This window comes from Carassius gibelio, chromosome A13, assembly GCF_023724105.1.
Source record: "Carassius gibelio isolate Cgi1373 ecotype wild population from Czech Republic chromosome A13, carGib1.2-hapl.c, whole genome shotgun sequence".
Lineage (NCBI taxonomy): Eukaryota > Metazoa > Chordata > Actinopteri > Cypriniformes > Cyprinidae > Carassius > Carassius gibelio.
The window spans coordinates 9049255-9063144 of NC_068383.1; the positions used below are offsets into that span (position 1 = coordinate 9049255).

General features: G+C 36.5%; 1 protein-coding gene and 2 long non-coding RNA genes across 8 annotated transcripts in view; 1 reads left to right on the top strand and 2 right to left on the bottom strand.

Moving 5' to 3' along the window:
* The window catches only part of LOC128026060 (ADP-ribose glycohydrolase MACROD1), a 517908-nt gene that overhangs the window by 210310 nt on the left and 293708 nt on the right, over window positions 1-13890 (bottom strand). The gene's annotated exons all lie outside the window — the stretch shown is intronic.
* On the top strand, window positions 2461-5126 carry LOC128026070 (uncharacterized). 4 transcript variants are annotated; one of them, XR_008186328.1, is made up of 5 exons: window positions 2461-2646; window positions 2812-2972; window positions 3650-3765; window positions 3909-3993; window positions 4499-5126. It is a non-coding gene; the product is annotated as an uncharacterized LOC128026070 (long non-coding RNA). The 4 variants fall into 4 exon arrangements; XR_008186326.1 differs by lacking the exon at window positions 2812-2972 and having other exon boundaries at window positions 4482-5126; XR_008186325.1 differs by lacking the exon at window positions 2812-2972.
* LOC128026076 (uncharacterized) lies at window positions 7396-9786 on the bottom strand. The gene is made up of 3 exons (XR_008186333.1): window positions 9223-9786; window positions 8400-8499; window positions 7396-7625 (listed from the first exon to the last, which is right to left on the bottom strand). It is a non-coding gene; the product is annotated as an uncharacterized LOC128026076 (long non-coding RNA).

A 13890-nucleotide genomic window follows, 5' to 3' on the forward strand; every position in this document is an offset into this window, starting at 1 on the left:
CATGGCAATCATATTTCCTGATTAAAACTCTAATGGATTTTGCTCAGTGGAGGCTGGGTGCTGGCTTTTAGTGCATTGCAGGTGTGATAAGGTAATCACAAACGCTCTGCTGTATCATGAAGAGCTAAACTTGATACGTTTACATTCATGCATCTGGCATAATAAGCTTCTATCAAAAGTGACTTAGAAGCTATTTTTTTAAGAAGTATATTCCCTGGAAATGCACCCATGACCTGGGACATCTGAAATACTGGTTGTCAGACTATCTCTTTATTATTTTCTAATGGTGGATTATTGACTTTAAAAGCCAACTGAGTACACTGTTAGCTTGTTTTATTAGGTGATTCAAAGGACTTTATATTAACACCTACTGGCATGGATGAAATATTACACCAATTTTTTTTTTTTTATTGATGGCCTAGGTGTGACCATTTTTGTTGTCCATGATTAATTTAGTTTCACAATTGCAAATTCTGACAATTATATCATAAATTGTGCTGCTTTAGCCCAAATTATGTCAAAGACTACATTTTCAAGGTGGCAACTCTTTCAAAAAAGCGATTGGCTCTTTTAACCGGAATTCCTGGTGATTTACTCACCCCCAGGTCATCCAAGACTATCTTCAGTCCAAGAGAAATAAGGGAATCAGATATGGTCTTCTTTTTCAGAAGACAGAGAGAGAAAAAAAATCAGACTATACATATATGATCATTTTGCTAGAGAAAGACCCTTATTTGTCAGCAGGGGTCATGTGGATTCCTTTGAAATTGCCTAAATATGGTATGGACAGACATAAATGGTCAATGTTGAGCTGTTCACTTGCATTAGATGGAGAAAAATCCTGGCACGCTTTCACTGTACTTAACGTGGTTCACCGTACTTAACTTGGCTTTTCATTCTTGTTCATGACAAGTTCTCAATGCGGTTAACCACCAGGCCATGACAGTGCATTGAAGAAATGTTTTTTTCAGAGACTGACTGCCAAACAGTCAGTGTGCTCTGGCCCAGTGCCGCACATAGAAAGAACTCTAAAGCGCCACTTTCTTTGCTCATCCCATCTGTTGGTTTTGGCTCTGGCATCACAAGCATCCAAACAGATCTAAAGTCATTCTCAGCAAACAAGACAGTAAACCTGCCAACCCTGTTCCTCATATCAGCATTCTTGCATCAGCCACTGTTTCCTGAAAAAAAAAGACTGTAGAAGAAGGGCTCCATTCTGCGTGTTAGTTTCATGACACCTTCACATACGCCTCTAGAGAACACAACTCTCTTTTGAAAAGATAGAAACAAGGCAAAAATATTCCTGAGAATATATACAAAAAATAAAATATACTTTTCATTGTCAATACATGTATGTGAATTGAAGCACAAATAGTGTTTAAACTGCAACAATATAATATCATATAAAACAAATCATAACATCAACAACAAAATACACACAACATTTAGCATACAAATAGTACTTTTTATTTAGCAGGGTTGCATTCGATTGATCAAATCGTACAGTAAAGATATTTGTAATGTTGTAATGTTATTTCTAATGGATCACAACCCATTCTCACTCCAAAGGCGTCAAAAACCGAAGCATGGTCAAGCGCCCCTAGCGTCACTTTTATGACGCCAAATGTGCCTCTCGGCGTCGAATATCGAAGCACTACGACATTCATTGCTTTCAATGGGAAACTTTTGGCGTCAGAATTCGACACGAGGACATGAGATGTTTATCGCTATGAAATCACGTTCAAGAAGTCTCATTCAGAACACATCGCGATACTTGCTATCAGTTCCACAGTTTGGGTGAGTAGTCGTATATACGCTCTTTTAATGCCTTTTATAAAATGTATTCTGTCTTATTTATTAATCAAATTAGTGCCATATGTTTAATCGCTGTATTATATCGGTCATCCGCGGCTGTCTTTGAGTTTCATTGCGTTTAAATAAATGAACACAGCTGCTAATTAGTCTGATTAAACTCTATCTGTCACGTGACGTGCCATAGACCTTCGATCCGTTTTATATTATTATTAATTTCAGGATCAATGATGTAAGTTGTATTTGTAGTAAAATCATGGTAATCACGACACTTACAATAGTAATAAATGAAATGTGAAGTTAAAACACAGTAAACAGGACATTAGTAACTGTAACTGTAGTTTTACTATGGTATATTAATAATCAATACAACAATACAATAATCACCAAACCAGCTATGTTTGTATCACTGTAATGTTAGTGTTTTTATGTGCTTTTATATGACAGATATCACAGTAATCATATGTTCTGTACCATGCTTTTAATACCTTTTAATGTAAATCCAAAAAAAAAAAAAAAAAAAATGCAATTAAAAATAAATAATAAAACATGCATTTTTCCATCTTGCAGTTCTTTCATATCAGTTTATATATATATATATATATATATATATATATATATATATATATATATATTATATCTAAATATTTTGCTCACAGATCATTATTAACATTCTGTATATAATTCAATTTTATTTACTCTCCCCTTTTTATTATTTTTATTTTTATTTTTAGCTGAAAAGACATAAAGGCAGTCAGCCCAGTGGTGTTTCTGGAGAGGGATTCCTTCAGAAATGGAGAAGACAGAAAGCTGCGGAGGCAGATATATGCAGCAGTAAGTCTGTGATAGTTTGTCTCTTTTATCAAACATTCCTGCTGTTATAATTTGTACAGCATTTGTTGTTTCTTAAACTGTTGCACTGTCCAAATACCCACACTTGCCATCTTTGCACTTGACCACTTGATTACTTATTTGAAGTCTTTCCTGTATTTGGCCTAGTGTTCGAGTGAGCATGATGACCACAAGTGTGTGTCGAACTTTTCATGACCTGATGACTGTGTTTCCCAATCCTGATCCTGGAGAACCCCAGCACTGCACGGTTTTGGTGTCTCTCTTATCTGCCTTGGAGTCTTCACTGATGAGCTGATGAGTTGAATCAGGTGTGTTTGATCAGGGAGACATCTCAAATGTGTAGTGTTGGGCTTCTCCAGGACCAGGATTGGGAGCCACTGCCTTATGGGACACTTATGTGTTTACAGAGATTTTTAATAACTAATTATCAATATTTCACTGTTACTGTACATTGGACAGCTTCCCATGACCTCTTGTGAGATCTCGGCAAAAAGTCTGACGATTTATTCCAAAACATGATGCATGATGGGATACACTAAGCTTTGTATAGCGCTCCGGAGCAGTATTGGAGAGGTTTAGTGTGTGTGTTAAGGACGCTGTGCTTTGGCATTATTAAGACAGTCTCGTTCACACACTGTCACGTACACACACTCTCAAGTGGCCAAGACTGCAAGTGTGGGTATCTGGACAGGGTCAAAGTCTTAAAAATGATCCCTAAACACATCACAGTCTTAATAATCCAGTTTAACACTTGTATGATATTGTACAAGCCCCAGGACTGTCTCATCTGACACTATCAAAAGAATTCATATGACTATAGCTTGCTATTAATTACTTGCTTTCAATAATGGATGCATTTAACTTTTAATTATACAGCATCTTTACAGAGGTGTAATGTACAAGTTGCACGTAATTAATAATATTTCCTTCTTTCTGTCTTACAGGATTTTTTGCAGATAATCCTAATGCTGTTCTTCTTTTTCAGGTCTAAAATATCAAGCTCAACAACTCACTCAAGAGCCAACCCTCACAAACCTTCCTAAAAACTAAAAGAGCTATTACTGAGTCTCAGCGAATCTTGCCATGATCAGCTCTTCCCAGGTACATTTGTTTAGAATATTTTTTTTAATCAACATTTACTCCTCAAATGCTCTGGTCTGAATCTTACTTTAAATTAACTTAATTATGTTTAATGAGCAATATTATTTGCACACAGAGTAAGTAGAGATTATCTTGTTTCACAGAAGAGAAGGAAGACCAAGGAAATGATTTGCTCAGGATGAGGAATGAAGATGGCCATCTTGTGCTCAAACAAACAGAAGTCCACTGGTATGTGTGTGTTGAAGCAATGCTGTGTTATACAACATTTTATGATGATCTCTCACAGAACTGGTCATGTCAGCCTTGATTTCTTTTTTTACTATTACAATTACAGCATGTTAGCAAAGTGTGACTGGACATTTTTAATATTATGTTTTTAAAAACACACCACCTGTTTTAAAAGTAGACAAGTATCATGAAATTGGTTTAGTTGATATAAACACCAATGTAAATTATTTCATTGTTTTCTAAATGTTATGTTATAAATTGTGAATTGATAGTTGATTGGTTTGAAGCCAGGCCTTACACTGCACAGACTAAAACACATTTGTGAGAGAAGTCAGGAACTTTAGAGAAAGATTCTAGAGGAAGAAAACACATTTACTGCAACAATAGATGAATTCTAGAGTCTCTGAGAACTACACATGCTAATGCAGTCTCATGAGCAAGACCTTTGCCTCTGTAACTTTTTCTTAATTCTTTAATTTTTATTGCAGTATTTTAATTTGTACAGATGATCTCATCAGCCAAATGAGGGGTTTTGACCAAGTGATGCTCTTGAAAGGAGTGAAAGAAGAGGATGTGCTAAATTCTCTTCAGAGAAAAAGCTTCTCAAAAGGTCTTAAAACAGCTTGAAGAATGGTAAGTGTACAGTACTACAAGGGTCATAGTTGCTCACACTGCTAAAATCACACAGAACATAAGCTGAGCTCTCTGTCCATTAAACAACTTCATCTGGATTGTTTGTTTCACTTTGACCAGGTCTGGGATCTTAGAACTGAGAGATCCTCTGGCTGAGGACAAGCTACACCACATCAGTGCTGGATATCAACCACAAACTGTTTCCAGACACGAGAGAAGAAGAACACGATGGGGAGATGAAACCAGTTTAGATGTGATGATGGGAATCATTATTTTCTGGAACAGTATCACATGTCTTATATGTATCACATGATCTGTATCACAGTTGACTGGATGGGACTGTGTGACTTTTAAGGACATTTCATCACTCATCTGTGTGAACTGATTTATATATGAGGTTAATGTATTTTTGATGATAATTATTTTCATTGAATCTTATTCGTCTTGATGCTACTTTATCAACTTTATAGTCTATGCTTCAATAAAATGAAAATGGTGAATATTGTGTTCTGAAGATTCTTGGTAAATACATCATTTTACTAGGTAGGCTGATATGTGTTTATTTTAGACTTGGAAAAACTACATATTAATTATTGGGATTATTTTTTTATTTAAGACATAAACATTTTTGATCGGATTAATAACATCTGGGACATCAGTACACCAGAAAGTAATTTTTTTATATTTTAGTAACAAATATGCACATTTTTTAGTGAAATAAAGGGAGTTACGAGATTAACTATTCTGCATTACAAGATGGTGCCATGGGCTTTATTGTTACAAACACTTGAGGGATAACTGAGAATGTAGCAGGAATGATCAACGTGGATCTTGTACTGCATTAAAACCAAGAGCACACACATGATGTCCAGCACCTGAGGAGCAAGATACGGGGGTGAGGAGGACATTTTTACACTGATTTTTGCTAAATAGTTATATATATATATATATATATATATATATATATATATATATATATATATATATATATAAATTAATATTCTTAGCACTGCATGAATTTGTCCTTGTGTAATAGTGAAGTATCACAATGTGTATACATTGTCCTTGATTACTGCTTTACAGTGGGGAATAGATAAAGGCAAGTTGTTGCAGGTTCATCCATTATATTTCTTGCCATATACTTCAAAAATCATATAAATAATCTATTATTTTCATTATTAAATCATTTCTTTCTAATTTTTCAATGTTTCATCAGATGGCCTCACAATGTCCTGTCAAAAGGTGTAATAGCAATGATGTAAGAATTAGAAAACAGAGGACTGTGAAAACTGTCAGATATAAATGTGACTCAGCTCAGTTTGTTGTCCATGATGAGTAGAATACATATATGTAGGTTTTACTGCCCTTCTACCCCCAGGGGCCCAGTAGCACCCCCCGGAAGAGCCCAAAACTGTACATTTCAAATGGCTGTAAATCAGAGTCCAATTAACATATCAAAGAGAAAATGGGCAGGATTATTACTTATGCTATGCTGATAAAATAATGTTGAGCTCAGTTTTCAGAAATAAATGGAAAGCTGACATAAAGGCATTTTAAATATTGCTCACTGTAAAATACCACATTTCAGCCTGCCTCTCAAATATATCATAGAGGTTTGCACAATAAACATATTTAGATATCCAGTTTTCCTTAAAATAAATAATTTATTTAGTTTCGTTAATAAAAAGTTTTAAACTACATTACCCACAAGCCTCCGTCGTTCTATCTATGCAAAGGCAACACTAGGGGGCTGTTTTTTGTAGTTCATTGAAGTTATGCTTAGGGTTAGGATTAGGATCTCGCTAAAGATGTCATTTTTGTCAAGATAGCAACACTTCATTGTTGACTTAATATATTACTAATGTGATGATAGCAGCAAAACATACTTTTTTACATGATGCGCTGTTTAATATGGGTTAAAAGATAGTCCAACCACAGACTGTCCTGAAAATTCATAGCCAATGACATCAAAGCTGAGCAGCAGCGACACACTTCCTTATCCATGTATGACCGACGTCTTTCGTTTTTCGGCTGAAGGGATAGATTCGGTTAACAATAGATTAAGCTTGCTACTTATTAGATTCTGTTTTATTAACGTCTTCACCTTCCTCCGTTGTTCAGCTTAACAAACATTGGGCAATATTGATGTGCACATGCCCAGCAGTCGCAGTTGTATCCAACAGACAGATTCCTCTATAATAAATATAAGACACATTTTTAAGATTTATATATATTTTTTTTTTGACCAAAGACAAATATATTTACTAATCAAATGACGTGCTTCTAAACTTTACATTGTATATTACATTGTGTTTTAAAGTTAAAATTGTTCACATTTGTGTTTCTGTGATTTACCATTCTCTACCATTTGAACTCTAGGAATAAAAACTGAAATTATAAATGAATGAATGAATGAATGAACAAATAAATACATAAAGCATAATAAACATGCATATTTTTGTAAGGATCTTCCATTATTTATTTATATGTCAAACTCATTTAAAGACAACATGCCCAAATTACTACACTGCATCCTCTGTCACCAAGCTCGTTTTTGCCACCATAAAGAATAAAAAGGCAGTTATGTTGTAAACATTAACTATTTTCAGTATGCAAATGAAAATGCTTTTATTAAAAAACAAAACAGTAAATACAGTATGTCTTTCAGAGAACACTGGAAAAAGTGTTGTGACCAAAATGTTATACAACACAATGTAAATGTTTCAAACTCACAAAAAAACACCATGAAGACATGCATGTCAAGTGTGCAATATATTTTTAATATGGAGCGCTATTTTTAACTATTGTTTTCATCACTGGTTCTGTAATGTATTCATTATGAGCTTATAATTAAAACAAAGTTACATCTTCTGCAAAAATCAAACCACTGCAAAGTCTAATCACTGATCCAGGGACCATTTCTGTGTGTGTGGGTGATAAAGAGTAAACGAGGTGAGTCCTTGTGCATGATGGAGCTACAGCGTTATCCTCAAACAATCCTGTAAGACAGAAAGGAAGAAAATATTAAATTCCATTCAACTTATACATTACACTGTGTTTTGTTTAGACCATAAAAGCAGCCTCTGTAAAAACTTGAGAGTGTGTGTACGTGACAGTGTGTGAACGAGACTGTCCACGGTCTTAATAATGCCAAAGCACAGCGTCCTTAACACACACTAAACCTCTCCAATACTGCTCCGGAGCGCTATACAAAGCTTAGTGTATCCCATCATGCATCATGTTTTGGAATAAATCGTCAGACTTTTTGCCGAGATCTCACAAGAGGTCATGGGAAGCTGTCCAATGTACAGTAACAGTGAAATATTGATAATTAGTTATTAAAAATCTCTGTAAACACATAAGTGTCCCATAAGGCAGTGGCTCCCAATCCTGGTCCTGGAGAAGCCCAACACTACACATTTGAGATGTCTCCCTGATCAAACACACCTGATTCAACTCATCAGCTCATCAGTGAAGACTCCAAGGCAGATAAGAGAGACACCAAAACCGTGCAGTGCTGGGGTTCTCCAGGATCAGGATTGGGAAACACAGTCATCAGGTCATGAAAAGTTCAACACACACTTGTGGTTATCATGCTCACTCGAACACTAGGCCAAATACAGGAAAGACTTCAAATAAGTAATCAAGTGGTCAAGTGCAAAGATGGCAAGTGTGGGTATTTGGACAGTGCAACAGTTTAAGAAACAACAAATGCTGTACAAATTATAACAGCAGGAATGTTTGATAAAAGAGACAAACTATCACAGACTTACTGCTGCATATATCTGCCTCCGCAGCTTTCTGTCTTCTCCATTTCTGAAGGAATCCCTCTCCAGAAACACCACTGGGCTGACTGCCTTTATGTCTTTTCAGCTAAAAATAAAAATAAAAATAATAAAATGGGGAGAGTAAATAAAATTGAATTATATAAAGAATGTTAATAATGATCTGTGAGCAAAATATTTAGATATAATAAATATATATAAATGTATATATAAATATAAACTGATATGAATGAACTGCAAAATGGAAAAATACATGTTTTTTTATTTATTTTTAATTTGATTTTTTTTTTGGGGATTTACATTAAAAGGTATTAAAAGCATGGTACAGAACATATGATTACTGTGATATCTGTCATATAAAAGCACATAAAAACACTAACATTACAGTGATACAAACATAGCTGGTTTGGTGATTATTGTATTGTTGTATTGATTATTAATATACCATAGTAAAACTACAGTTACAGTTACTAATGTCCTGTTTACTGTGTTTTAACTTCACATTTCATTTATTACTATTGTAAGTGTCGTGATTACCATGATTTTACTACAAATACAACTTACATCATTAATCCTGAAATTAATAATAATATAAAACTGTTCGAAGGTCTATGGCACGTCACGTGACAGATAGAGTTTAATCAGACTAATTAGCAGCTGTGTTCATTTATTTAAACGCAATGAAACTCAAAGACAGCCGCGGATGACCGATATAATACAGCGATTAAACATATGGCACTAATTTGATTAATAAATAAGACCGAATACATTTTATAAAAGGCATTAAAAGAGCGTATATACGACTACTCACCCAAACTGTGGAACTGATAGCAAGTATCGCGATGTGTGCTGAATGAGACTTCTTGAACGTGATTTCATAGCGATAAACATTTCATGTCCTCGTGTCAAATTCTGACGCCAAAAGTTTCCCATTGAAAGCAATGAAGGTCGTAGTGCTTCGATATTCGACGCCGAGAGGCACATTTGGCGTCATAAAAGTGACGCTAGGGGCGCTTGACCATGCTTCGGTTTTTGACGCCTTTGGAGTGAGAATGGGTTGTGGATCATGTGGAGACTGAAGGCTAGAGTAATGGGTACTGAAAATATAAAGCCTTGCCATTATATTAATCAATTATATTTGATTATACAGTGCTGCTTGAAAGTTTGTGAACCCTTTATAATGGTCTATATTTCTGCATAGGAATGACCCAAAAGATCATCAGATTTTCAGTCCTGAAAGTTGACAAAGAGAATGCAATCAAAAAAAGACATGGATTCTCTGTCAACTTTCAGGATTTGTGTGAAAATCTGATGATCTTTTGGGGTCACATGTATGATTTTCAAGCAGCACTATATATAAAAATAAAAAAAGTTATTTTTAAATGTAATGTTTCTTTTGTTTGTTTTTAGTTTTTTGACTGAATAAATGCAACTTTGTTGAGTTTAACAGACTCTTCATTAAATAGCTTACCAACACCAAACTTTTAGAACATTTGTGTATCCACACTTACAAGGAATAACATATATAAAATTTGCTAATGCTTCGAAATCCGTATTTGTTGCTAACAAAATAGAAAGATGGTCACAAAGTTGAACACAGTGTCTCAGCAACATTATGCTCTGAAGAAGTCATCACTCTCCTCAACAGTGCAAATTCATATCAAACAAAGCTGCATTAATGAATCTAAAGGGGGCAAATTTCTCAGTATCGTGGATTCACTTATCATGTCTATAACAATACCATACTGTGACAATCTGCAGCGCAGATCTATTCAGAGACACAGGGGCCTGAAGAACCTCGCAGATATTCATTAGATGCTCTGCCCCGAGACAAAGACATCTAATTATTCACTGTCAACAGCAGACCCCACGGGCTCCCCACTACATTGCCGTATCGAGCAGTCAAAGTCAAATGAACACAAACAATGAAATTAAAGCACTGGTCATGAGACAAATGATTGTTTTCAGTCATCCGCACGCACAACAGTCGTGAACAATGAAAGCGGGGCGTAACAGGCTAATTTAATTAGCCAATGCCAGTGAGGCTGAATTGCTCAGAGGGAATAAGTACAAATTCGGGCTGCCAAGGGGCTCTATTTGCTTAGTTTGAACTTGGCAAAAGTTCTATATTGATTTTAATTAACCGAAGGGAAAAAACAGGCCGGCTTGATTAGCGAATGACTGACAAATCGCAAGAGTTACGTAGAGCCGTGCCAGCTACTAAGTGCTAAACAAACAGACTAGAAAAAATAAATAAGAAATTAAGCAAATAGTCAAGCATCGCCACAAGCTAAAACGCGCTGGCACAGGAAACGCCGCCTTGTTGTTCTAATCCGTCGCAGATGACACGTGTTTTTGCTACCGCAAGGGGCCTCTTATGAAAACACAGATGAGTTTTAGTAGCACATGCCTCAAACCACAGCAGGCGGAGGGGAAGCCATCGAACACATGCCGCAATCGGATTAAATCAAATCAGATCGGACATGGGCAAAGGCAAAATAGATGTGACTTACCTTTGAGATGATGTTCAACCAAGTGAGGTAGATCCGGCAGGCAGAACATGAGGGAGAACAAAATGAAACGAAAATGTGGTTAGCCATACTGAAGACAGAAATGACAAGTTTCTTTCCATCGTGCTCTTGACATGACATTTCTCTCAATTTTTTGCAACCGTAGAGCGGCAATGGCAAAAAAAACAAAAAACAAACATATGCAAATTGACAATTTTGACAGGATTTGCATTAGTGAGGGGGATTTTTCTTTTTACAAATTTGGATGTTCATCATTATAACTCGAGCAGATCAATTTAAACAGTAGGCTGAGTGCCCGGGTCCCTCTGAAGTAATATCTACAATGAAAGAAACAAACAAACAAAAAAAACAAGCAAACAGTTTGACCAGAGTGATATTTTGGCAACCAATATCAATGCACACTCCTTTGGTGATATGCTACCTGCCACAGCTGTGCTATAGCATGTCTTTAATGTCTACTCTGATTTATTGAGTGTATTAATGTTTCGACATTTTGACTAGCTTGGCTCACAAATACTAGTTCAAACAGTTACAGACCATCGACATTCTTGAGCGGAAGCTTAATCACGCAATACTCAGCCACTGACAGCCCTAGAGTTGCCATAGCAGCTGGCTCGCACTGCAACAGTGCCAGGAATGGACAGAGGGATGTCGAGGGGTGATTGGAGGGATATTAGAGAAAGAGAGAGAGAGATGAGTCAAAAACCCAGCGGATGAGTTTGTACACCATCAACATTCCTGCCACATTTTTCTACATCCCTAACAATTGACAACAGATGCCGCAGGCAGCAAAAACGCAATCCCAAAATTGGGAGCCCATCTGACTGAGTGCAAGGTCTGGCCGTCGCTACAAAGTCCATAAAGAGCCAGCCAGATAAGCATTTAACAGGACGCAGATGGAGGAATAATATGCAGTTTTGCTCTTAATTTCCAACCGTTTCCTGCTGCTTTTTCAGTCTGGCACCAGAGCTGCTTTTCCTTCCTCTCATGATTCACTCTTTAAAATTCATCCAAATGTAAAATGACCTATTAACTTAAACAGCCCACATCATTCCTTTCAAGGGCAATGATAGGTCTCTGTATTAAAGCTGTTTTTTTGTTCTTTTTCTGAACTAAGCAAGGGTACCTGGTCATTGTAGACAAAGAATCTAAGACATTTTTGAGATGAGGACATCATTTGATTGATGTCTGTCATCGTTGTAGTGCAGCCAAAAGCTTTGTCCCAAATAAAAGACATGCACAAGCCATCTAAATTTCTAACTGCACACAAAATGGTAAGTTCAGTACAGAATTACATAATAAAATTGATGACAAGCTTGCCAAACACAGCTATATAAATAGTTTTGCAGACATACTAGATGTTTCTGCAGAAAACACATGCAGGAGCAGGCGTGCATGCCCATTTTCTGGCAAAATAAACCTGTCTGACAAAAACACAATATGTACCGTCTGACAATAAACAAGTATCACAGACACGCACGCTCTGTATCTCTCTCCACACCCTGCCTGGGCTCAGAGAACCTTTCAGTCCTGGACAAACACAAAATAGAAGACAGCTATGCTTTTCCCAAAGTCTCATTCCCCCAAGACAGAAAAAGCCATCAGAGACAAAAGTCTGTGATCTGTGTCTGCATGGTAGAGACACAGGGAAAAGTCTGTCTGTCTGTCTGTCTGTCTATCTATCTATCCATAGAAAAGCAGACAGATAGAACGATAGATAGAACTTTTTGTTCTATTTGTTTTTGTTGCTATGATTGATAGAAAGCATTTTAGACAAAAAATGACAGATAGACAGACAAAACAATAGATAGAATGAAAGACTAATAAACCAAACAATATATTAAATGATAGACCAATCGATTGACAGACAGACAGATCACTTGACAGACTGACATACATAACGACAGAAAGACAGGTAGAAAAAGCAACAGACATAACGACAGGCAGCTAGACATACTGACAGGATGATATATAGAATGATCAACAGACAGACAGCTATACAGATAGACAGACAGAAATGAGTTAGAATGACAGACAAATCAAACGGCAGACTGACAGAACATTAGACAGAATGATAAAACAGGCAGACAGAATGTTGGACCAACTGACAGACAGACAGATAGCGAGAGAGCTAGACAGACAGACGTCATGGCTCTCTCATCAGATGTGTTTTTGGCTTTAGTTTTGAGGTGGAGTGTGTGCAGATGTCCATGTAAGGAGAGTTCATTATTACAGCACTTACTCTAACAGCTTCTGAACTGTGACCAGTGCCTAGCCATTAAACATCCCATCTCACACCATCTGCTTGGACCAGCCAACAAATAACCAAATACACCAGTAAAATATCCAACAGAGCTCCTCCCATTAGCTCTTCCAGTTCTGGCTTGATTTTGAGGATGAATGATAGATACAGAACTTCTTACTTCAAAACAAATCATATCATTGCACTCCTCAAAAATTCTATATTAGTAGGAAATGCAAGCAAGTGTTTATCGCCTAACCATTTCTCCTCTAGCAATAAATTACAAAATGTAAAGCTCTGTGGTACCTATGCTTCCCCCTATTGTATCCTCAGCAAGACTATCATTCAGAAAAAGGCAACAGTTGGTTTTACAGTCTACATTATTTTCAAATACTCAAATTTTTGGTCTTAATGACCAGCTGCAGCAGCAGTAACTCATGGGTCTCAACTACCCACAGTCATTACAGGAACCAGTGAAGGCTGCGTGGTAATTAGCACAGAGAGGAAGACACAGACAGCCCACATGACACGACACTGCAAATGCACCGCAGACTCATCCCTCTTTTTAATTAGAAACATTAGCAAGTTAATCCCGTTCTTTTCCCTCACAAGTAGCACTGTGGTATTTGCCACATGCAGTGAGTAAAATGTGCCAAGACACAGATCAATAACACCCATAAAAAAATTATCTTGTCTGAAAATTTTT